The sequence below is a fragment of the Euprymna scolopes genome, chromosome 20 (assembly GCF_053919585.1).
Source record: "Euprymna scolopes isolate OS-2025 chromosome 20, ASM5391958v1, whole genome shotgun sequence".
In the NCBI taxonomy this organism is placed as follows: domain Eukaryota; kingdom Metazoa; phylum Mollusca; class Cephalopoda; order Sepiida; family Sepiolidae; genus Euprymna; species Euprymna scolopes.
This window is the reverse complement of record NC_136501.1, coordinates 77,959,357-77,986,902: the sequence shown is the minus strand read 5'-3', so window position 1 is coordinate 77,986,902 and position 27,546 is coordinate 77,959,357. Positions and strand designations below refer to the sequence as shown.

Genomic DNA, 27,546 nt, shown 5'->3' with positions numbered 1-27,546 from the left:
ATCGATACAAAAATCACTAATGTAAATCGATACAAAAAATCACAATTGCAAATCAATACAAAAAATAACTAATGTAAATCGATACAAAAAATCACTAATGCAAATCCATACAAAAAATCACTAAAAAAACGATACAAAAAATCACCATTGCAACTTATTAAACAAATCTCTAATGTAAATCGATACAAGCAATTACTGATGCAAATCGATAAAAAAAACATTGCAAATCGATACAAAAATTACTAACGAAAATTGATACAAAAAATCACCATATAAAATCGATACAAAAATCCAGATTGCAAATCGATACAAAAATCCACATTGCAAATCGATACCAAAAAATAACTATTGGAAATCGGTACAAAAAATCACTAATGCAAATCGATAAAAAAAAATCACTAATGTAAATCGATACAACAAATTACTGATGAAAATCGATACAAAAAATCACCATTGCAAATCCATGCAAAAATCACTAATGTAAATCGATACAAAATATCACAATTGCAAATCGATACAGAAAATCACTAATGTAAATCGATGCAAAAAATCCCTAACGCAAATCGATACAAAAAATCACTAAAAAATCGATACACAAAATCACCGTTGCTAATCAATATAAAAATCTCTAATGTAAATCGATACAATAAATTACTGATACAAATCGATACAAAAACAATCACCATTGGAACTCGATACAAAAAATCACTAACGACAATCGATACAAAAATCACTAATACAAATCGATAAAAAAATAACTAATGCAAATCGAAAAAAACATCACTAATGCAAATAGAAAAAAAACATCACTAATGCAAATAGAAAAAAAACATCACTAATGCAAATCGATACAAACAATCATTAATGCAATCGATACAAAAATCACTAATGCAAATCGATAAGAAATCACCATTGCAAATCGATAAAAAATCACTAATGCAAATAAATACAAAAAATAATCATTTCAACTTTATACAAAAAATCACTAATGCAAATCAATACAAAAAATCACTAATGTAAACCGATACAAAAATCACTAATGAAAATGGATACAAAAAATCACAGTTGTAAATTGATACAAAAAATCACTAATGCAAATCGATACAAAAATCTCCTATGCAAATCGATAAAAAAAAATCACTGACGCAAATCGATACAAAAATAATCATTAGAAATCGATACAAAAAATCACTGACGCAAATCGATACAAAAAATCACTATTGCAAATCGATACAAAAATCACTAATGTAAATCGATACAAAAAATCACCATTGCAAATCGATACAAAAAATCACTGACGTGAATTGATAAAAAAATAACCAAAGTAAATCGATACAACAAATTACTAATGCAAATCGATAAAAAAAATTACTAATGTAAATAGATACAAAAAATCACCATTGCTAATCGATATAAAAATCTCCAATGTAAATCGATACAAAAAATTACTAATGCAAATCGATAACAAAAAAATCGCCATTGCAAATAAATATAAAAAATCACTAACGAAAATCGATACAAAAAATCACCATTGAAAATCGATACAAAAATAAAAATTGAAAATCGATAAAAAACAATAACAATTGGACATCGATACAAAAAATCACGAATGCAAAACGATACAAAAAATAACTAATGATAATCAATACAAAAAATTACGAATTAAAATCGATACAAAAAACCACTAATGCAAAAAATCACCATAGCAAATCGATACAAAAATCACCCATGTAAATCGATACAAAAAATTACCCATGTAAATCGATACAAAAAATCACCATAGCAAATCGATACAAAAATCACTAATGCAAACCGATACAAAAATCACTAATGTTAATCGATACAACAAATTACTAATGCGAATCGATGCAAAAAATCACTAAAAACTCGATACAAAAAATCACCATTGCGAATCGATATAAAAATCTCTAATGTAAATCGATACAAAAATTACTAATGCAAATCGATACTAAAAAAACCCATTGCAAATCGATACAAAAAATCACTAACGAAAATCGATACAAAAAATACCATTGAAAATCGATACAAAAATCAACATTGCAAGGCGATACAAAAAAGAAACATTGGAAATCGATACAAAAAATCACTAATGTTAATCACAACAAATTACTGATGCAAATCGATACAACAAATTACTGATGCAAATCGATACAAAAAACACTAATGTAAATAGATACAAAAAAATCACCATTGCAAATCGATACAAAAATCACCATTGCAAATCGATACAAAAAATCACAATTGCAAATCAATACAAAAAATCACTAATATAAATCGATGTAAAAAATCCCTAACGCAAATCCATACAGAAAATCACTAAAAAATCGATACACCAAATCACTGTTGCAAATCGATATAAAAATCTCTAATATAAATCGATACACAAAATTACTGATGCAAATCGATACAAAAACAATCACCATTGGAAATCAATACAAAAAGATCACTCACGAAAATCGATACAAAAAATCACCATTGCAAATCGATACAAAAATCAACATTGCAAATCGATATAAAAAATCACTAATACAAATACAAAATAATTAATGCAAATCGAAAAAAACATCACTAATGCAAATCGAAAAAACATCACTAATGCAAATCGATACAAACAATTACTAATGCAATCGATACAAAAATAACTAATGCATATCGATAAGAAATCACCATTGCAAATCGATACAAAAATCACTAATGCAAAAAAATACAAAAATAATCATTTCTACTTTATACAAAAAAATCACTAATGCTAATCGATACAAAAAATCACTAATGTAAATCGATACAAAAATCACTAATTCAAATCTATACAAAAATCACTAATGAAAATGGATACAAAAAAATCACAGTTGTGAATCGATACAAAAAATCACTAATGCAAATCGATACAAAAATCTCCTATGCAAATCGATACAAAAAATCACTAACACAAATCGATACAATAATAACCATTGGAAATCGAAACAAAAAATCACTGACGCAAATCGAAACAAAAAATCACTAATGCAAATCGATACAAAAAAATCACTAATGTAAATCGATACAACAAATTACTAATGCAATTCGATACAAAACATCACTAATGTAAAAAGATATAAAAAATCACCATTGCAAATCGATACAAAAATCACTAATGTAAATCGATAACAAAAATCACCATTGCAAATCGATACAAAAATACTTATGGAAATTGATATAAAAAATCACTAATGTAAATCGATAAAAAAATCACTAAAATATAGATACAAAAAATTACTGAGTCAAATCGATACAAAAAATTACTAATGCAAATCGATAAAAAAATCACAATGAAAATTGATTAAAAAATCACTAATGCAAATCGATACAAAAAAATTCCACTGCAAATCGATCCAAAAACTCACTAATGTACGTCAATACACAAAAATCACTAATGCAAATCGATACAAAAAATCATTAATGCAAATCGATACAAACATACCCATTGCAAATGGATAACAAAAAATCACTAACGCACATCGATGCAAAAAATCACTAATTCACATTGAAACAAAAAAAAATCACTAATGCAAATCAATACAAAACATCACCATTGCAAATCGATACAAAAAATAACCATTGCAAAAATCACTAATGCAAATCAATACAGAAAATCACAAATCCAAATCGATACAAAAAATCACCATTGCAATAAATCACTTATGCAAATCGATACAAAAAATCACTAAAAATTCGATACAAAAAATTACTTATGAAATCGATACAAAAATCACCATTGCAAAATATATAAAAATTGATATAAAAATCATGGATGTAAATCGATACAAAAAATTACTAATGCAAAACGATACAAAAAATCACCATTGCAAATCGATACAAAAAATCACTAATGTAAATCGATACGAAACATCACCATTGCAAATAGATACAAAAATCACTAATGTAAATCGATACAAAAAATTACTAATGCAAATCGATACAAAAAATTACTAATACAAATCGATACAAACAAATCACCATTGCGAATCGATACAAAAAATCAATAATGTAAGTCACTAATGCAAATCGATACAAAAATCACCATTGCAAATCGATAAAAAAATCTTCATTGCAAATCGATAAAAAAAATCACTAATACAAATCGACAAAAAAATCACTAATGTGAATCCATACAAAAAATCACTAATGTTAATCAATACAAAAATCACTCATGTAAATCGATAAAACAAATAACTAATGTAAATCGATACAAGACCTCACCATTGCACATCGATACAAAAAATCACTAATGCAAATGGATATACACATTCACTAATGCAAATCGATCCAAAAAATCACTAATGCAAATCGATACAAAAACATCACTAATGCCATTAGATACAAAAAATAACAATGCAAATCGATCCAAAATCACTAATGCAAATCAACCAAAAAAAATATAGACAAACATCACTAATGCCAATCGATACAAAAATCACTAATGTTAATCGATACAAAAAATCACTAATGCACATCGATACAAAAAATCACTAGTGCCAATCGATACAAAAAATCACTAATGTAAATCGATACAACAAATTACTAATGCAAAGCGATACAAAATATCACTAATGTAAAGAGATACAAAAAACACCATTGCAGATCGATACAAATATCACTCATGTAAATCGATAAAAAATCACCATTGCAAATCGATACAAAATATCACTAATGTAAATCGATAAAAAAGAATCACTACAAATCGATGCAAACAATCACTAAGTCTAATCGATACAAAAAATTACTAATCCAAAGCGATACAAAAATCACCATTGCAAAAAATCACTAATGCAAATCGATACAAAAAAATCACCATTGCAAATCGATACAAAAATTCACAAACGACAACCGATATAAAAATCACCATTGCTAATCGATACTACAATTTACATTGCAAATCGATACAAAAAACATTACTAATGCAAATCGATAAAAAATCCCTAATGCAAATCGACAAAAACATCACTACTGCAAATCGAAAGAAAAACATCACTAAGGCAAATTGATACAACAATCACTAATGCAACTCGATACAAAAAATCACTAATGCAAATCGATACAAACAATCACTAATGTAAATACATACAAAAAATCACTAATGCAAATCGATACAAAAAATAATCATTGAAAATCGATACAAAAATCACTAATGTAAATAGGTACAAAAAATTACCATTGCTAACCAATACAAAAATCACTAATGAAAATCGATAAAAAAATTCACAATGCAAATCTATACAAAAAATCACTAATGTAAAGTAATACAAAAAATCACTAATATAAATCGATATAAAAAATCACTACAAAATCGATACAAAAAATCATTGCAAATCGATATAAAAATCTCTTATGTAAATCGATACAAAAATCACTAATGGAAATCGATAAAAAATCATGTATGTAAATCGATACAAAAAATCACCATTGGAAATCGATACAAAAAATCACTAATGCAAATCTGTACAAAAAATCGCTAATGCAAATCGATACAAAAAATCACTAATGCAATTCGATACAAAAAATCACTAATGTAAATCGATACAACAAATTACTAATGCAAATCGATACAAAAAAATCACTAATGTAAATAGATACAAAAAACACCACTGCGAATCGATACAAAAATCACCAATGAAATTCGATACAAAAAAATTACCATTACAAATCGATACAAAAAATCACTAATGCAAATCGAGAAAAACAATCATTACAAATTCGATGAAAAAATTACTTATGAAATCGATACAAAAATCACCATTGCAAAATATAAAAATTGATATAAAAATCATGGATGTAAATCGATACAAAAAATTACTAATGCAAATCGATACAAAAAATCACCATTGCAAATCGATACAAAAAATCACTAACGAAAACCGATACAAAAAATCACCATTGCAAATCGATACAAAAATTTACATTGCAAATCGATACAAAAAAATCACTAATGCAAATCGATCAAAAAAATCACAAATGCAAATCGATAAATAAAATCATTAATGCAAATCGGCAAAAAATCTCTAATGCAAATCGAAATAAAAACATCACTAATGCAAATCGATAAAAACAATCACAAATGAAAATCGATAAAAGAAATAACTAATGCAAATAAATACAAAAAATAATCATTTAAACTTTATACAAAAAATCACTAATGCAAATCAATAAAAAATATCACTAATGTAAATAAATACAAAAATCACTAATGTAAATCGATACAAAAAATTACTAATGCAAATCGATACAAAAAATTACTAATGCAAAAAATCACAATTGCGAATCGATACAAAAAATCAATAATGTAAGTCAATACAAAAAATCACTAATACAAATCGATACAAAAAATCACCATTGCAAATCGAAAAAAAAAATCTTCATTGCAAATCGATACAAAAAAATCACTAATGCAAATCGACAAAAAAATCACTAATGTGAATCAATACAAAAAATCACTAATTTAAATCGATACAAAAATCACTCATGTAAATCGATAAAACCAATAACTAATGTAAATCGATACAAGACCTCACCATTGCACATCGATACAAAAAATCACTAATGCAAATGGATATACAAATTCACTAATGCAAATCGATCCAAAAAATCACTAATGCAAATCGATACAAAAAATCACTAATGCCAATCGATACAAAAAATCACTAATGTAAATCGATACAACAAATTACTAATGCAAATCGATACAAAATATCACTAATGTAAATAGATACAAAAACACCATTGCAGATCGATACAAATATCACTCATGTAAATCGATAAAAAATCACCATTGCAAATCGATACAAAAAATCACTAATGTAAATCGATACAAAAAATCACTTATGTAAATCGATAAAAGAATCACTAAAAATCGATGCAAACAATCACTAAGTCTAATCGATACAAAAAATTACTAATCCAAAGCGATAAAAAAATCACCATTGCAAAAAATCACTAATGCTAATCGATACAAAAAAATCACCATTGCAAATCGATACAAAAATTCACAAACGACAACCGATATAAAAAATCACCATTGCAAATCGGTACTAAAATTTACATTGCAAATCGATACAAAAAACATTACTAATTCAAATCGATAAAAAATCCCTAATGCAAATCAACAAAAACATCACTACTGCAAATCGAAAGAAAAAAATCACTAATGCAAATTGATACAAACAATCACTAATGCAAATCGTAACACAAATCACTAATGAAAATCGATACAAAAACTCACCATTGCAAATCGATACAAACATCATTAATGCAAATCGATAAAAAATAACTAATGCAAATCGATACAAACAATCTCTAATGTAAATACATACAAAAAATCACTAATGCAAATCGATAAAAAAACCCATTGGAAATCGATACAAAAATCACTAATGTAAATAGGTACAAAAAATCACCATTGCAAACCGATACAAAAATCACTAATGAAAATCGATACAAAAAATCACAATTGCAAATCGATACAAAAATCACTAAAAAATCGATACAAAAAATCATTGCAAATCGATATAAAAATCTCTAATGTAAATCGATACAAAAAATTACTACTGCAAATCGATACAAAAATCACCATTGAAAATCGATACAAAAATCACCATTGAAAATCGATACCAAAAATCCCCATTGGAAATCGATACAAAAAATCACTAATGCAAATCGGTACAAAACATCACTAATGCAATTCGATACAAAAAATCACTTATGCAATTCGATACAAAAAATCACAAATGTAAATCGATACAACCAATTACTAATGCAAATCGATACAAAAAATCACTAATGTAAATGTAAATACATTTAATACCATTAAATGTAATGTAATACAAAAAACACCATTGCAAATGGATACAAACATCAATAATGTAAATCGATACAAAAAAATTACCGTTGCAAATCGATACAAAAAATCACTAACAAATCGATACAAAAAATCACGATTGCAAATCGATATAAAAATCTCTAATGTAAATCGATACAAAAAATACTAATGCAAATCGTTACAAAAAAAATCACCATTGCAAATAAATACAACAAAATCACTAACGAAAATCGATGCAAACAATCACCATTGCAAATCGATAAAAAAATCAACATCGCAAATCGATACAAAAAAATCACTAATGCAAATCGATAAAAAATCACTAATGCAAATTTACAAAAAACATCACTAATGCAAATCGAAATAAAAACATCACTAATGAAAATCGATACAAACAATCACTAATGCAAATCGATACAAACATCACTAATGCAAATCGATAAGAAATAACCATTGCAAATCGATACAAAAACTCACTAATGCAAATAAATAAAAACAATCATTTCAACATTATACAACAAATCACTAATGCAAATCGATACAAACAATCAACGATGTAAATCGATACAAAAATCACTAATGCAAATCGATACAAAAATCACTTATGCAAATGGATACAAAACATCGCAGTTGTAAATCGATACAAAACATAACTAATGCAAATCGACACAAAAAATCTCCAATGTAAATCGATACAAAAAATCTCCAATATAAATCGATACAAAAAATCACTAATGCAAATCTATACAAAAAAATCACTAATGCAAATCGATACAAAAAATCACTAATGCAAATCGATACAAAAATCACTAATTTAAATCAATACAACACATTACCAATGCAAAAAATGACTCATGTAAATAGATACAAAAAATAACCATTGCAAATCGATACAAAAATCACTAATGTAAAGTAATACAAAAATCACTAATGCAAATCAATACAAAAAATCACTAAAAAATAAACACAAAAAATCACCATTACAAATCGATATAAAAATCTCTAATGTAAATCGATACACAAAATTACTAATGCAAATCGATACAAAAAAGTCACCATTGCAAATAAATACAAAAAAATATCGAACGAAAATCAATACAAAAAATCACCATTGCAAATCGATACAAAAATCAACATTGCAAATCGATGCAAAAAAATCACTAATGCAAATCGATACAACAAAATCACTAAAGCAAATCGACAAAACATCACTAATGCAAATCGATACAAAAATCACAAATGCAAATCGATACAAAAAATAACTAATGTAAATCGAAACAAAACATCAAAATTGCAAATCAATACAAAAAATCATTAATGTAAATCGATTAAAAAAAGTCACTAATGCAAATCGATACAAAAAATAACTAACAAATCGATACAAAAAAATCACCATTGCAAAACAATATAAATATCCCTAATGTAAATCGATACAAACAATTACTGATGCAAATCGACACAGAATCCCATTGCAAATCGATACAAAAAATCACTAACGAAAATCGATACAATAAAACTACCATTTAAAATCGATGCAAAAATCAACATTGCAAATCGATACAAAAAATAACTATTGGAAATCGATACAAAAAATCGCCAATGCAAATCGATACAAACACTCACTAATGCAAATCGATACAAAAAATCACTAATGTTGATCGATACAACAAATTACTAATGCAAATCGATACAAAAAATCACAATTGCAAATCCATACAAAAAATCACAAATGTAAATCGATGCAAAAAATCACGAACGCAAATCCATACAAAAAATCACTAAAAAATCGATACAAAAAAATCACCATCGCAAACCGATACAAAAAAATCACTAACGAAAATCGATACAAAAAATAACTAATTCAAATCGATACAAAAAAATCAGCAATGTAAATCGATAGAAAAAATCACTAATGTAAATCGATAAAAATATCACTGATGTAAATCGATACAAAAAATCACCACTGTAAATCGATACAAACAATCACTAAGACTAATCGATTCAAAAAATCACTAATGTAAATCGATACAAAAAATCACCATCGCAAATCGATACAAAAAATAACTAATGCAAATCGATACAAACAATCACCATTCAAATCGATACCAAAAATCACTAATGCAAATCTATACAAAAATGACTAGTGTAAATCGATAAAAAATGACTAATATAAATCGATACAAAAAATCACTAATGCAAAGTCATACAACAAAATCACTAATGCAAATTGATACAAAAAATCACTAATCTAAATCGATAAAAAAAAATCATGAATGAAAATCGATACAAAAAATCACTAATGAAAATCGATTAAAAAAATCACCATTCAAATCGATACAAAAAATCACTAATGCAAATCTATACAAAAATCACTAATGTAAATCGATACAAACAATCACTAATGTAAATCGATACAAACAATCACTAATGCAAATCGATACTAAAACAACTTATGTAAATCGATACGAAAAATCACTAATGTAAATCGATACAAAAAATCACTAATGCAAATCGATACAAAAATTACTAATGTAAATCGATACAAAAAATCACTAATGTAAATCGATACAAAACATCACTTATGTAAATCGATACAAAAAATCACTAATGAAATCTATACAAAAAAATGACCATTGCAAATCGATACAAAAAATCTATGTGACTAATGCAACTCGATACAAAAAATCACTAATGCAAATCGATACAAAAAATCACTAATGTAAATCGATACAAAAATCATGAATGTAAATCGATACAAAAAATCACTAATTCAATTCCATAAAAAAATCACTGACGCAAATCGATACAAACATCCCTAATGCAAATCGATACAAAAAATCACTAATGTAAATCGATACAAAAATCACAATGTAAATTATACAAAAAATCACCATATCACATAGATACAAAAAATCACTTATGTAAATCGATACAAAAAATCACCATAGCAAATCGATACAAAAAATCACTAATGCAAATCGATAAAAAATCATGAATGTAAATCGATACAAAAATCACTTATGTAAACTGACAGTAAAAATCACTTATGTATATCGATACAAAATATCAATAATGTAAATCGATACGAAATATCTCCATATCAAATCGATATAAAAAATCACTAATGAAAATCGGTTCAACAAATCACCATTCAAATGGATACCAAAAATCACTAATGCAAATCTATACAAAAATCACTAATGTAAATCGATACAAAAAATCACTAATGTAAATCGATAATAAAAATCACTAATGCAAATTGATACAAAAAATCACTAATCTAAATCGATAAAAAAAATCACTAATGCAAATCGATACAAACAATCACTAATGCAAATCGATACAAAAACAACTTATGTAAATCGATACGAAAAATCACTAATGTAAATCGATACAAAAAATCACTAATGTAAATTGATACAAAAAATCACTAATGCAAATCGATATAAAAATTACTAATGTAAATCGATACAAAAATCACTAATCTAAATCGATACAAAAGATCACTAATGTAAATCGATACAAAACATCACTTATGTTAATCGATACAAAAAATCACTAATGAAAATCTATACAAAAAAATAACCATTGAAAATCGATACAAAAAATGACTAATGCAACTCGATACAAAAAAATCACTAATGCAAATCGATACAAAAATCATGAATGTAAATAGATACAAAAAATCACTAATTAAATTCCATAAAAAAATCACTTACGCAAATCGATACAAAAATCCCTAATGCAAATTGATACAAAAAATCACTAATGTAAATCGATAAAAAAATCACAATGTAAATCGATACAAAAAATAACCATATCACATAGATACAAAAAATCACTAACGCAAATCGATACAAAAATCACTAATGTAAATCGATACAAAAATCACTAATGGAAATCGATACGAAAATCATGAATGTAAATCGATACAAAAAATCACTAACGTAAACTGACACAAAAAATCACTTATGTAAATCGATAAAAAATATCAATAATGTAAATCGATACAAAAAATCTCAATATAAATCGATACAAAAAATCACTAATGTGAATCTATACAAAAATCATGAATGTAAATCGATAAAAAAATCACTAATAAAAATCGATTAAAAAAATCACCATTCCAATCGATGCCAAAAATAACTTATGCAAATCTATACAAAAATCACTAATGAAAATCGATACAAAAATCAATAATGTAAATCGATGCAAAAAATCACTAATGCAAATTGATACAAAAAATCATTAATCTAAATCGATAAAAAAATCACTAATCCAAATCGATACAAAAAATCAATACAAAATCAATACAAAAATAACTAATACAAATCAATACAAAATCAATACAAAATAACTAATACAAATCGATACAAAAATTACTAATGTAAACGGATACAAAAATCACTACTGTAAATCGATACAAAAAATCACTAATGTAAATCGATACAAAACATCACTAATGTAAATCGATACAAAAAATCCCTAATGAAAATATATACAAACTATGACCATTGCCAATCGATACAAAAATCACTAATGTAAATCGATACAAAAATCATGAATGTAAACCGATACAAAAAATCACTAATTCAAGTCCATAAAAAATCACTAACGCAAATCGATAGAACAATACCTAATGCAAATCGATACAAAAAATCACTAATGTAAATCGATACAAAAATCACGAATGTAAATCGATACAAAAAATAACTAATGCAAATCGATACAAAAAATCACCATTGCAAATCGATACAAAAAATCACTAACGCGAATCGATACAAAAATCACTAATGTAAATCGATACAAAAATCACTAATGAAAATCGATACAAAAAATCACTAATGTAAATCGATACAAAAAATGCCCATGGCAAATCGATACAAAACATCACTAATGCAAATCGATACAAAAAATTAACATTCAAATCGATACCAAAAATCAATAATGCAAATCTATACAAAAATCACTACTGTAAATCGATACAAAAAATGACTAATATAAATCGATATAAAAAATCACTCATGAAAATTGATACAAAAAATCACTAATCTAAATCGATAAAAAAAATCATGAATGTAAATCGATACAAAAATCACTAATGAAAATCGATTCCAAAAATCACCATTCAAATCGATACCAAAAATCACTAATGCAAATCTATACAAAAATCACTAATGTAAATCGATACAAAAAATAACTAATGTAAATCGATACAAAAAATCACTAATGCAAATCGATACAAACACCACTAATGTAAATCGATACGAAAAATAACTAATCGAAATCGATAGAAAAATCACTAATGTAAATCGATACAAAACATCACTAATGTAAATCGATACAAAAAATCACTAATAAAAATTATACAAAAAATGACCATTGCAAATCGATACAAAAAATGACTAATGCAACTCGATACAAAAAATCACTAATGCAAATCGATACAAAAAATCACTAATGTAAATCAATACAAAAATCATGAATGTAAATCAATACAAAAATCACTAATTCAAGTCCATAAAAAAATCACTCACGCAAATCGATACCAAAATCCCTAATGCAAATCGATACAAAAATCACTAATGTAAATCGATACAAAAATCACGAATGTAAATCGATACAAAAAATCAATAATGTAAATCGATACAAAAAATCACCATATCAAATCGATACAAACAAATCACTAACGCAAATCGATACAAAAATCACTAATGTAAATTGATAAAAAATCACTAATGGAAATCGATGGAAAAATCATGAATGTAAATCGATACAAAAAATCACTAATGTAAACTGACACAAATAATCACTTATGTAAATCGATACAAAATATCAATAATGCAAATCGATACAAAAATCACCATATCAAATCGATACAAAAAATCACCATATTAAATCGATACAACAAATCACTTACGCAAATCGATACAAAAATCACTAATACAAATCAATACAAAAAATCACTAATGAAAATCGATACAAAAAATCACTAATTCAAATCGATACAAAAATCATGGATGTAAATCGATACAAAAAATCACTAATGTAAATCGATACAAAATATCAATAATGTAAATCGATACCAAAAGTAACTAATGCAAATCGATACAAAAATCACTAATATAAATCGATGTAAAAAATCACTAATGCAAATTGATACAAAAAATCACTAATCTAAATTGATACAAAAAATCACTAATTCAAATCGATACAAACAATCACTAATGTAAATCAATACAAAAATCACTAATTCAAATCGATACAAAAAATCACTAATGAAAATCGATACAAAAAATCACCATTGTAAATCGATACAAACAATCACTAATGTTAATCGATACAAAAAATTACTAATGTAAATCGATACAAAAAATCACCGTGTCAAATCGATACAAAAAATCACTAATGCAAATCGATACAAAAAATCACCAGTCAAATCGATACCAAAAATCACTAATGAAAATCTATACAAAAATCACTACTGTAAATCGATACAAAAATCACTAATCTTAATCGATACAAAAAATCACTAATGCAAATCGATACAAAAAATCACTAATGTAAATCGATAATAAAAATCACAAATGCAAAGCGATACAAAAAACCACTAATGCAAATCAATACAAAAAATCACTAATGCAAATTGATACAAAAAAAATCACCATTGCAAATCGATACAAAAATCACTTATGTAAATTGATACAAAAAATCACTAATGTAAATCGAGACAAAAAATCACTAATGTAAATCGATACAAAAAATCACCATTACAAATCGAAACAAAAATCACTTATGTAAATCGATACAAAAATCAACATTGCAAATCGATACAAAAAATCACTAATCCAAATCGATACAAAAAATCACTAATATAAATCGATACAAAAAAAATCACAATTACAAATCGATACAAAATATCAGTAATGCAAATCGATACAAAAATCACTAATGCAAATCGATACAAAAAATTACTAATGGAAATCTATACAAAAAATCACCATTGCAAATCGATACAAAAAATAACTAATGCAAATCGATACAAAAAATCACCATTGCAAATCTATACAAAAAATCACTAATGGGAATCGATACAAAAAAGAAGAAAGAAATAGAAAATACCAATAAATAAATCTTTACGAAAATCATTTTTATTGTGGTCCTGAATGTGAACTTAAACTATATCCAGTGGTGAGACCCTAGCTTTTGGGCTTTGGGGAGTGTGGAGCCACCCCGTAATTACTTTTGCTTCCAGGTCCACTCTGACCCGGAGTGGTACTACCTGTTACGGTCCCAGCTATGGGTTAAATAGAAACCGATTTGAAAACAACAAATATATTCTATTAAAACATTTTCTTCAAAATCTTTGGATTCGGTATTAAATAACCCGAAAAGGATTGATATGCTGTAAAACAAAAACAACCAACCTTTTTATTGTTACAGAAATAAAAAATGAAAATGAAAATATGAAATTTTTCTACCTTTTCTAGAACCTGTCATATTGTTAAAAAGCATAGATTTTCTAAATATTAGTATTTTTTAAATTGTTATTTTTATTTTGTTTTAGCTGGGAATGGGACAACCTACCTGGTGCCATTCATCAGCTATCCAACTGAGATTTTTTTAAAGATTCTAACCGCCTCTTTAAGTGTAATTATTTGCATCTCTCCTGTACTGAATGAGTGTGTGCACGTACACTGGTGTGTGTGTGTGTGTGTGTGTGTGTGTGTGTGTGTGTGTGTGTGTGTGTGTGTGTGTGTGTGTGTGTGTGTGTGTGTGTGGAGTTTGCGTGATATATGTGAAAATCAAAGAACATTTTTTAAAAAGACATTCTGGAAAAATAAGATTACACATTTATTTCACATATTAAACTCTAATTTCGTATAAAAAAAAAAAAGAAAAATAAGTTTCTTAACATAATAATATTCACACAAGTAATATATTCGGGCCAATTAATTTGCATATTGTTTTGCAAAAGTATATTTAATTCATTTATTATTAGTTATTATCGCTTTCTCATTCAATGGCTGTTCTCAGTTTATTGTTTCCCATGTATTTATAGTTTCACATATATTTATTGTTTCCCATGTATTTATAGTTTCACATATATTTATAGTTTCACATATATTTATTGTTTCACATATATTTATAGTTTCACATATATTTATTGTTTCACATATATTTATTGTTTCACATATATTTATAGTTTCACATATATTTAAAGTTTCACATATATTTATAGTTTCACATATATTTAAAGTTTCACATATATTTATTGTTTCACATGTATTTATAGTTTCACATATATTTATTGTTTCACACATATTTATTGTTTCACATGTATTTATAGTTTCACATATATTTATTGTTTCACATATATTTATTGTTTCACATATATATATAGTTTCACACATATTTATTGTTTCACATATATTTATAGTTTCACATATATTTATTGTTTCACATATATTTATAGTTTCACACATATTTATTGTTTCACATATATTTATTGTTTCACATATATTTATTGTTTTACATATATTTATTGTTTCACATATATTTATTGTTTCACACATATTTATTGTTTCACATATATTTATAGTTTCACATATATTTATTGTTTCAGATATATTTATTGTTTCACATATATTTATTGTTTCACACATATTTATTGTTTCACATATATTTATTGTTTCACATATATTTATTGTTTCACATATATTTATTGTTTCACATATATTTATAGTTTCACATATATTTATTGTTTTACATATATTTATTGTTTCACATATATTTATTGTTTTACATATATTTATTGTTTTACACATATTTATTGTTTCACATATATTTATTGTTTCACATATATTTATTGTTTCACATATATTTATTGTTTTACATATATTTATTGTTTCACACATATTTATTGTTTCACATATATTTATTGTTTCATATATATTTATAGTTTCACATATATTTATTATTTCACATATATTTATAGTTTAATATATATTTATAGTTTCACATATATTTATAGTTTCACATATATTTATTGTTTCAGATATATTTATTGCTTCACATATATTTATTGTTTCACATATATTTATTGTTTCACATATATTTATTGCTTCACATATATTTATAGTTTCACATATATTTATTGTTTCACATATATTTATTGTTTCACATATATTTATAGTTTCACATATATTTATAGTTTCACATGCATTTATAGTTTCACATATATTTATTGTTTCACATATATTTATTGTTTCACATATATTTATTGTTTCAGATATATTTATTGTTTCACATATATTTATTGTTTCACATATATTTATAGTTTCACATATATTTATAATTTCACATATATTTATTGTTTCACATATATTTATAGTTTCACATATATTTATTGTTTCACATATATTAATAGTTTCACATATATTTATAGTTTCACATATATTTATTGTTTCACATATATTTATTGTTTTACATATATTTATTGTTTCACATATATTTATAGTTTCATATATATTTATTGTTTCACATATATTTATTGTTTCACATATATTTATAGTTTCACATATATTTATAGTTTCATATATATTTATTGTTTCACATATATTTATTGTTTCACATATATTTATTGTATCATATATATTTATTTTTTCACATATATTTATTGGTTCACATATATTTATTGTTTCACATATATTTATTGTTTGACATATATTTATAGTTTCACATATATTTATAGTTTCATATATATTTATAGTTTCATATATATTTATTGTTTCACATATATTTATTGTTTCACATATATTTATAGTTTCACATATATCTATTGTTTCACATATATTTATAGTTTCATATACATTTATAGTTTCATATATATTTATAGTTTAATATATATTTATAGTTTCACATATATTTATTGTTTCACATATATTTATAGTTTCATATATATTTATTGTTTCATATATATTTATAGTTTCATATATGTTTATTATTTCACATATATTTATTGTTTCACATATATTTATAGTTTCACATATATTTATAGTTTCATATATATTTATTGTTTCACATATATTTATTGTTTCACATATATTTATTGTATCATATATATTTATTTTTTCACATATATTTATTGGTTCACATATATTTATTGTTTCACATATATTTATTGTTTGACATATATTTATAGTTTCACATATATTTATAGTTTCATATATATTTATAGTTTCATATATATTTATTGTTTCACATATATTTATTGTTTCACATATATTTATAGTTTCACATATATCTATTGTTTCACATATATTTATAGTTTCATATACATTTATAGTTTCATATATATTTATAGTTTAATATATATTTATAGTTTCACATATATTTATTGTTTCACATATATTTATAGTTTCACATATATTTATAGTTTCATATATATTTATTGTTTCACATATATTTATTGTTTCACATATATTTATTGTTTAATATATATTTATTTTTTTACATATATTTATTGTTTCACATATATTTATTGTTTCACATATATTTATTGTTTTACATATATTTATAGTTTCACATATATTTATAGTTTCACATATATTGATAGTTTCATATATATTTATAGTTTCACATATATTTATTGTTTCACATATACTTATAGTTTCACATATATTTATAGTTTCATATATATTTATTGTTTCACATATATTTATTGTTTCACATATATGTATGGTTTCACATATATCTATTGTTTCACATATATTTATAGTTTCATATATATTTATAGTTTCATATATATTTACAGTTTAATATATATTTATAGTTTCACATATATTTATTGTTTCACATATATTTATAGTTTCATATATATTTATTGTTTCATATATATTTATAGTTATATATATTTATAGTTTCACATATATTTATTGTTTCACATATATTTATTGTTTCATATATATTTATAGTTTCACATATATTTATTGTGTCACATATATTTATAGTTTCACATATATTTATTGTTTCACATATATTTATAGTTTCACATATATTTATTGTTTCACATATATTTATTGTTTTACATATATTTATAGTTTTATATATATTTATTGTTTCATATATATTTATTGTTTCACATATATTTATTGTTTCATATATATTTATAGTTTCACATATATTTATTGTTTCACATATATTTATAGTTTCACATATATTTATAGTTTCACATATATTTATTGTTTCACATATATTTATTGTTTCCCATATATTTATAGTTTCATATATATTTATTGTTTCATATATATTCATTGTTTCACATATATTTATTGTTTCATATATATTTATTGTTTCCCATATATTTATTGTTTCACATATATTTATAGTTTCACATATATTTATAGTTTCACATATATTTATTGTTTCACATATATTTATAGTTTCACATACATTTATAGTTTCACATAAATTTATTGTTTCATATATATTTATTGTTTCACATATATTTATTGTTTCAGATATATTTATTGTTTCACATATATTCATTGTTTCACATATATTTATAGTTTCACATATATTTATAGTTTCACATATATTTATTGTTTCACATATATTTATAGTTTCACATATATTTATTGTTTCACATATATTTATAGTTTCACATATATTTATTGTTTACCATATATTTACTGCTTCACATATATTTATAGTTTCACATATATTTATAGTTTCACATATATTTATTGTTTCACATATATTTATAGTTTCACATATATTTATTGTTTCACATATATTTATTGTTTCACATATATTTATAGTTTCACATATATTTATAATTTCACATATATCTATTGTTTCACATTTATTTATAGTTTCACATATATTTATTGTTTCAGATATATTTATTGTTTCGCATATATTTATTGTTTCACATATATTTATTGTTTCATATATATTTATTGTTTCACATATATTTATTGTTTCACATATATTTATTGTTTCATATATAGGTATTGTTTCACATATATTTATTGTTTCACATATATTTATTGTTTCACATATATTTATAGTTTCACATATATTTATAGTTTCATATATATTTATTGTTTCGCATATATTTATTTTTTCACATATATTTATTGTTTCATAAATATTTATAGTTTCACACATATTTATTGTTTCACATATATTTATAGTTTCACATATATTTATTGTTTCACATATATTAATAGTTTCACATATATTTATTGTTTCACATATATTTATAGTTTCACATATATTTATTGTTTCAGATATATTTATTGTTTCATATATATTTATTGTTTCACATATATTTATAGTTTCACATATATTTATTGTTTCACATATATTTATTGTTTCACATATATTTATTGTTTCATATATATTTATTGTTTCACATATATTTATTGTTTCACATATATGTATAGTTTCACATATATTTATTGTTTCAGATATATTTATTGTTTCAGATATATTTATTGTTTCACATATATTTATAGTTTCATATATATTTATTGTTTCAGATATATTTATTGTTTCACATATATGTATTGTTTCACATATATTTATAGTTTCACATATATTTATTGTTTCACATATATTTATTGTTTCACATATATTTATTGTTTCACATATATTTATTGTTTCATATATATTTATTGTTTCACATATATTTATAGTTTCACATATATTTATTGTTTCACATATATTTATTGTTTCACATATATTTATTGTTTCACATATATTTATTGTTTCATATATATTTATTGTTTCACATATATTTATTGTTTCACATATATTTATTGTTTCATATATATTTATTGTTTCACATATATTTATAGTTTCACATATATTTATTGTTTCACATATATTTATAGTTTCACATATATTTATTGTTTCACATATATTTATTGTTTCACATATATTTATTGTTTCACATATATTTATTGTTTCACATATATTTATTGTTTCACATATATTTATTGTTTCACATATATTTATAATTTCATATATATTTATTGTTTCAGATATATTTATTGTTTCACATATATGTATTGTTTCACATATATTTATAGTTTCACATATATTTATTGTTTCACATATATTTATTGTTTCATATATATTTATTGTTTCACATATATTTATTGTTTCACATATATTTATTGTTTCACATATATTTATTGTTTCACATATATTTATTGTTTCAGATATATTTATTGTTTCAGATATATTTATTGTTTCACATATATTTATAGTTTCATATATATTTATTGTTTCAGATATATTTATTGTTTCACATATATGTATTGTTTCACATATATTTATAGTTTCACATATATTTATTGTTTCACATATATTTATTGTTTCATATATATTTATTGTTTCACATATATTTATTGTTTCACATATATTTATTGTTTCACATATATTTATTGTTTCATATATATTTATTGTTTCACATATATTTATAGTTTCACATATATTTATAGTTTCACATATATTTATTGTTTCACATATATTTATTGTTTCATATATATTTATTGTTTCACATATATTTATTGTTTCACATATATTTATTATTTCATATATATTTATTGTTTCACATATATTTATAGTTTCACATATATTTATTGTTTCACATATATTTATAGTTTCACATATATTTATTGTTTCACATATATTTATAGTTTTACATATATTTATTGTTTCACATATATTTATTGTTTCACATATATTTATTGTTTCACATATATTTATTGTTTCACATATATTTATTGTTTCACATATATTTATAATTTCATATATATTTATTGTTTCAGATATATTTATTGTTTCACATATATGTATTGTTTCACATATATTTATTGTTTCACATATATTTATTGTTTCACATATATTTATTGTTTCACATATATTTATTGTTTCACATATATTTATAGTTTCACATATATTTATTGTTTCATATATATTTATAGTTTCACATATATTTATAGTTTCACATATATTTATTGTTTCACATATATTTATTGTTTCACATATATTTATTGTTTCACATATATTTATAGTTTCACATATATTTATTGTTTCACATATATTTATTGTTTCATATATATTTATAGTTTCACATATATTTATAGTTTCACATATATTTATTGTTTCACATATATTTATTGTTTCATATATATTTATAGTTTCACATATATTTATAGTTTCACATATATTTATAGTTTCACATATATTTATAGTTTCATATATATTTATTGTTTCACATATATTTATTGTTTCACATATATTTATTGTTTCACATATATTTATTGTTTCACATATATTTATAGTTTAATATATATTTATTGTTTCACATATATTTATTGTTTCACATATATTTATAGTTTCACATATATTTATTGTTTCATATATATGTATAGTTTCACATATATTTATTGTTTCATATATATTTATAGTTTCACATATATTTATTGTTTCACATATATTTATTGTTTCACATATATTTAGTGTTTCACATATATTTATTGTTTCAGATTAGGAATATTCCGTTTGGGTAGATAATTAGCATTTGGAATGAAAATAGTCTTTCTGCGTCACATGACACAGTAACAGTTCAATTTGTTGTTATATTGTAGATGTTTTGATCACCGCTCATAATGATTTATATGTAAAAATAGTATCTTGTTCATGATATCCCTACTTGATAATTAGCCAATCTGAGAGATACATTTCTCGCTATCGATAGGATTGTATAGCTGCGTATATATGATGACAAGGGACAGAACTAAATATATAGAAAAAGGCCACCAAGTTCGATAACTCCAACTTTAACATAATAGATCTCGCTTTGTCAACTCGGCTCCAACCCCTGTCCCATCGCCGCAATGATTTATCACTGTACCTATTTTACAAATATTTTAATGGCATGTGTTCTGATGAACTCATTGCACTTGTAACCCCTCGACATACATATTTAGCAACAAAACCTCACGCCTTCACTGTTGAGGCCCCTAAATGCCAGAAAGCGTTCTACTCTAATAGCTTCTTGCCTCAAACAAGTAAGCTTTGGAATTCCTTTCCTGCTACATGCTTCCCTGACAGTACTCATATGTAGAAGTTCAAATATAACGTAAACCAACATCTTGTTAATCTTTCTTAGGCATGATTCCAATTAGTAGCCCCTTATGTCCAAGTTTGGTGTTAAGGTGAATAAAATAAATAAATTTTAAAAAAATAACAAGAGGTCGTTGCAATTCTTCGGATACATATTCAGTAAACAAAACATCAGTTAAAGCATGAGCTTAAAATAATAAAAAAAAATTCTTGGCTTACTCAACGCATGTTGGAGATGTCAAACTTCTGTGGTGCAGGATTCATTTCAAATTATGCAACTCTTACATGGGTAAGAGTTGCATAATTTGAAATGAATCGTGCACCACACACTACGTCAATTAATAAAAAAAAAAAGAAAGACACATAAAACACAATGGTTCTGGACTGAACGTCACACTAAATGCCTAAGTCTAAAAAAACTCATGGATACTTTGCACAAAGCATGCTTACTCGTCTACTTTGACATGAACAAACACACCAAGATATACACCGAGATGCCAGCCCTGTAAGCATCTTTGCCATACTGTCACAAAATGAACGCACAGTACAATTCGAAAGCTGAGCACTATCCACAGTTAAACAAAGATACTCCCAAACAGAATGTGAAGCACTCACTAACACATAGGCATGTGAACACTTTTACAATCATATTTTGAAGACCCATTTATTAGTTACATTTACTGTCCATGCAGTTCGTAAACCCTTAATATCAGTTTTCAACAACACCCACTCGAAACTATCAGAACGCATTGAATGTTAGGTTTTATAAACATAACCATACGACTAAGCTGTCATATACTGACCAGGCCACGACAGCCCAGTTGGCTTTCTCAGCTGCCATCCAATGCACCTGCCACTAAACAACAGGGAACAGAAAATAGCAAACTACATTCTCTCAATTTCAACCTCTTTGGAGGTTGAAATCCAATGACAATTGATGAAGTTCCAATAGAAACTGCAAAAGACAAGACACTTCAGCCATCCATACCAACAAATAGTGCAGTTTTTTCACACCCAAAATGTTTATCATGTCAAAATGTTTATCATGTCAAAATGTTTATCATATCAAAATGTTTATCATATCAAAATGTTTATCATGTCAAAATGTTTATCATGTCAAAATGTTTATCATATCAAAATGTTTATCATATCAAAATGTTTATCATATCAAAATGTTTATCATATCAAAATGTTTATCATATCAAAATGTTTATCATGTCAAAATGTTTATCATATCAAAATGTTTATCATGTCAAAATGTTTATCATATCAAAATGTTTATCATATCAAAATGTTTATCATATCAAAATGTTTATCATGTCAAAATGTTTATCATGTCAAAATGTTTATCATATCAAAATGTTTATCATATCAAAATGTTTATCATATCAAAATGTTTATCATGTCAAAATGTTTATCATGTCAAAATGTTTATCATATCAAAATGTTTATCATATCAAAATGTTTATCATATCAAAATGTTTATCATGTCAAAATGTTTATCATGTCAAAATGTTTATCATGTCAAAATGTTTATCATATCAAAATGTTTATCATATCAAAATGCTTATCATGTCAAATCATTAGCGTATGCTAATGATTTGACATGATAAACATTTTGATATAATAAACCCTAACCCTACGCCTTCACCACTGGATTCAAACACAGGAAGATAACAACCCCATTACTCAGGCCCATGCTGAAACAGAACGTTTTATTCAAAGGTCGAAACTGGAGGCATGGGTTATTCAAATTCTTAATGGACTACAGATCAGTGTCCCACTGTACCACCGGTGTATCCCCAGCCTTAATCCTGTTTGGTTGAACCATAAAAAATTGTCTGCCACACCTGGTTAGACCTATAGTTGGAGACCCTAGCATTAGGGGGTGGGACACCCAAGCTAAGAAAACAATAAAGCAATACGCTGACAAAAAGGTATATGTGAAACCCAATGATCTCAGTGTGGGTGACACAGTCATCGATCACACCTCATAGATCTTCACAACTTAATCCAATGAGTGTAACAAAGAAAAAGGGACCCATGAGGGCAATCAAACTGCAAGAAATTCCAGTTTCTTCAAAAAAATCCCTAAGCCACAAACCCCACACACAACCTACTTGTTTACTCCTCATCCGAAGATGAAAACCACACACATATGCAACAACATTACTAAAGCCAAGATGAAAACCACACACATATGCAACAACATTACTAAAGCCAAGATGAAAACCACACACATATGCAACAACATTACTAAAGCCAAGATGAAAACCACACACATATGCAACAACATTACTAAAGCCAAGATGAAAACCACACACATATGCAACAACATTACTAAAGCCAAGATGAAAACCACATACATATGCAACAGCATTACTAAAGCCAAGATGAAAACCCGGGCACAACACACTTTAAGCCTCCGGCATTCAGGTGGGACTAGATGACCACCCAGAAGTTGTGATTACTACTCCTCAAATACCTCAAATACCTCAAATACCTCTGCACAGAATAATTAATAATAGCCATTTTCTTTCATTTTTGTTAACAGACGTTTCCTCCTACAGAAAGTCTGACCTATCGACCTCACAAATTGAATAAACTTTCCTGATATTAAAATTCTAAACAATAAATAAGGGAGGGGAGATAATCGTTGCTATTACAGGAGTTACAGCCGCTGGGATATTTGTTTTTTATCTGTAGAAATTTATTACACAGAAAAGTGTGCTCGTTTTCTCTATCTTAATCAAAATCCATTCTGTTATCCCACCGTGGTATTTAGCACATATCGAATATCCCAAGATTAATTTATTCAAACATTATATAGAGTGCTCCAAAAATCGTAACAATAATCTGCAACAGGTCCTAAGAATGTCTGTGCATCGCTTTTTATGGAGCAGAAAACCCATTAGCGTTACTACAAGTGAGATCAAAATCAAGTTTTGCACCACCAGGTGGTATGTGTGTGTAATTTTGTTTTGAAAAGGGGGTATGTTACAAGAATACTTATGAAGGATTCAAGTGTGATTTTAGTTTTTCTTTTTTGCTATTTTTTTTTTTTTTCAAGAATTTGTGGTCGCTTTTTATTATTTTTAGATTTAAGTTCTGTCACTTCATCGAAAAGTATTTTCCACCAATGTTACTTAAATAAATATTTAAATTTTTAACTATCTCCGCTATAGGACAGCTTGCGATCAAACCAAAAGTACTTCTAATTATAACTATGTCGAATTTATCAAGCGGTTCCCACTTGAAACAAAGATTCTCATCATGAAACTTGAACGGATCTCAACCGGGTAGATGAGAATACACACATGAATTCAATTAGACACCAAAAGATGTTCACAGAATTAGCATCACAGAATACAGTGTTATTACATTTAGCATTTTAAAATGTTGTTACTGGTTTCATAGTAATGTTATTAATTGTAGGGTGTGGAATTTTAATAAAGATTTCTATTTTATATTATTATTATAATTTAATAATAATAATAATATTATTATTATTATTATTATTATAGTAGCAGTAGTAGTAGTAGTAGTAATAATAATAATAATAATAATTATTATTATTGGTGCGGTTAAATATGTTGATAATATTAGAAAGTAAAATCCAAAGAAAGAATTTTCAACCGTTATGCTCTCCTGCTCGCAATTCTCGGTATCAATCCCCAGCGCACATCTGTCAGAAATATCTTCTGCCAAAGAGACACGCCCTCACTCTCTAACACACAGGCTTTTATTTGAAAAACTGACTGCATCTCATTTGCATATTCCTCCAAATCTCGTTACTTCACATGACCACCAGTCCATAAATAGCAAGTTACCGTTGCGGTGAGAGTGGACACTGGGCTCGGAACTGCTCGGGAAATGAGCAAGGAGAGGATGCATAAGCACCAGTCTCCTTCCCCACCAAGATGCGAACACGACGCTCCCGGTGATAAGCATCCATGTTAATGGGACGCGATGTTTGGCGCTTATTGATACAGGATGCTCTAGGACGATTTTACATGCAGACCGGTGCCAGTCTTGGAGAAAAACAAACGTGAATGTCAAAATGATTGGTGGAATGTTCCATGCGTGCTGCGGTGTTGGAACGGTCTCTGTATCCACTGATGCAGGTGTGTCTGCCAGAATCGATGTGTTGGTGGTGCGTGGCAAACCGCTGGGGTTTGACTTACTTCTAAGGATCGATGCCATAAAAGCTCTGGGAGTTGTCGTTGTCAAGCCTATAGGATCAGTGCAACTGGGCGGCAGGAAAAATATTAAATGCGCAGCCATTTCTGTTAATGAACTGGATTTCACCACCACCTTTGACAATCAAAACTGAACGTGGACCGCATCGTGGAAGTGGTCTGAGGACCACCCCCCTGAAAGGCTACACAATTGAGTGTCAGAATACCCAGTGCGAGCAGAAATCTGTGAAGAATACACGCAGGAGATCTACACTTGGATAGATAATGGTTCGCTCGTGCCGTACCCAGAGGATGGCTGTGATACAGCAGAACAAAGTCAAAGTGTGCCTG

General features: G+C 25.7%; 1 protein-coding gene across 3 annotated transcripts in view; it reads right to left on the bottom strand.

Moving 5' to 3' along the window:
- LOC145241473 (uncharacterized) overlaps positions 1–27,546 on the bottom strand; it is a 419,465-nt gene that overhangs the window by 318,774 nt on the left and 73,145 nt on the right. The window lies entirely within an intron of this gene.